General features: G+C 50.9%; 1 protein-coding gene across 1 annotated transcript in view; it reads right to left on the reverse strand.

Moving 5' to 3' along the window:
- Nucleotides 1-2,274, reverse strand: part of jph3b (junctophilin 3b) — a gene marked incomplete at both ends in the record, with an annotated part of 9,902 nt that overhangs the window by 476 nt on the left and 7,152 nt on the right. The gene's annotated exons all lie outside the window — the stretch shown is intronic.

Here is a 2,274-nt window from a genome sequence, read left to right on the forward strand (position 1 = left end):
TAGTCCCAGTTCCCTTCGTAGCACAACCTGCTGATAAAAAGACCGAGCTTCTCCAGCAAATCAAGGACTAACTTCCTGAATTCTTTTCAATTTACACTTGGCTTGCTTCTACAATAATTGATCTCAGCCACTCCCAAATCCCATCACCTTCTGTCCTCTCCTCCAATCAGCCTGTCTCCTCACCCCACCCACCCCTCTATGATAGTCATCCATACTGCTAGGACACCAGATAACCGAGGAAGAGACTCCATGGTTGAACTTGATATATATATACAAATAGCCCTACACTAGGGACATCTATCCTGCAATTCAGTTCCAAGATGATCCTCTTCTACAGAGAAACGTACAGAGATGTATTAAGTCGTGTGCAAGAACTTCAATCAATTCTCAAATGATGCACATTTCAGATCAAACATAGAATATATATATTCTCAAGACACGTTTGTTTACATGGCATAGCACAAAGGAAGCCACGGCAGCCTTGCTAAAAAGATTAGGAATCTGCGTGGCGTCTTCCTCCGTTGCAGTGGTTCAGCAGCTGTACCACTCCTGGGGCTCTGCTAACATCAGGTGCTCACGGGGCCGTTTGAAACTGATTCTCAATCAGATCCGTTCGTTAGTAGGAGTCGGACGGAAGGAGTGGGTATGGTCACTTTGTAACACCAGAAGGGATGGCCACATTAACATATCAATCAAATGAAAGGCTTATTACATACATTTACGTCATAGATAATAACGGAGACCAGCAGATATAAGATCCTGGCTGGTTTCTACTTATAACCCAAACATTCTTCAGTGTTTGGATTCTCTGTTACCGTGGATACCGGTTTTCTGCTATTTGGACCAAAAGCAGTTTCCCTTTGGTGGTGCATGGCGTGCTGGTGGATTTATAGTGCCTTGCTTAAGGGCTCTCCTTGAAAGTAGGGGGGGGGGGGCGGGGAGGCAGAGACGGGAGGGACTAGGAGAAAAACAAAGTTACTGGCCTATTCAGTAAAATGCCAAAACGCTGTTCAACATTGACACATTTCTGCACATAAAACGCCTCCCTAACCATCATCCGATGCTTCTCATCGCCATGCCAACCAGTTGTCCCGCGATGGCACGAGCACGACGCATACTTCGACACTTCATGCGGAACGGCGCAAATCAAGGCATCACGGGGGTGTCGTGGCTGAGAAGGTTTCACTGGGTGTCACTCTGCGGCGGTGCGTTTGTTTTCTCTATACTGAGCTGAACAACAGTCTGTACCAGACCTGTGTGCACGTGAAGTGTGCGCGCATCAGTGTATGCATCATTTTGTGCAGCAGTTGCAACAGTGAGCGCACCATCCTGTTTATTCATGCCTGCCTTGTCTGTGCACGTGGATGTGTGTGTGTGTGTGTGTGTGTGCGTGTTCCTGGTTGCCGTCTTCACGCGGACATTGTGTGCTGCCGAGCGTGTGTGTGAGTGTTCGTCGTGGCGTGATGATATCTGCTGTGTGTGTAGACCTGTTCTACACTGATCCCGGTTGCTTCTCGGTGACTGCAAACACATCGAGCCCTCCCACCAACACCCCTCCTCCCCCCCCCCCACTCCTCCCTCCCCCAGCACCGACACGTTCCCATCGATTGGCTGCCGTTGAAGCAAGGCATAAGCTGTTCCCTAGCAACAGAGTGCTGACTAACCAATCGGTGGCCCGCTGAAAGAAAGGGGCTACTTTGCAATCTGCTGTTACTAAGGTGAGATGAGGACCACTGGGCTCTCTCTCTCTCTCTCTCTCCCTCTCCCTCTCCCTCTCTCTCTCTCCCTCTCTCTCTCTCTCTCTCTCTCTCTCCCTCTCTCTCTCTTCCTCCCCCTACCCTCCCCCTCTCTCTCTCTTCCTCCCCCTACCCTCCCCCTCTCTCTCTCTCTCTCTCTCTCTCTCTCTCCCTCCCTCCCTCTCTCTCTCTTCCCTACCCCCTACCCTCCCTCTCTCTCTCTCTCCCTCTCTCCCTCCCTCTCTCTCTCCTTCTCCCCCGACCCTCCCTCTCTCTCTCTCTCTCTCTCTCCCTTCCCCCTCTTTCTCTCTTTCTTCCCTCTACCCTCCTTCTCTCTCTCTCTCTCTCTCTCTCTCTCTCTCCCTCCCTCTCCTCTCTCCCTCCCCCTGCCCTCCCTCTCTCCCTCTCTCTCTCTCCCTGTCTCCTCCCTCTCTCTCTCTCTCTCTCCCCATTCTTTATTTCTCTCTCCCTGTGTGTGATTGTGTGTGTGTGTGTGTGTGTGTGTGTGTGTGTGTGTGTGTGTGTGTGTGTGTGTGTT

The sequence above is a fragment of the Pollachius pollachius genome, assembly GCF_949987615.1.
Source record: "Pollachius pollachius genome assembly, chromosome: 9".
NCBI classification, from domain to species: Eukaryota; Metazoa; Chordata; class Actinopteri; order Gadiformes; family Gadidae; genus Pollachius; species Pollachius pollachius.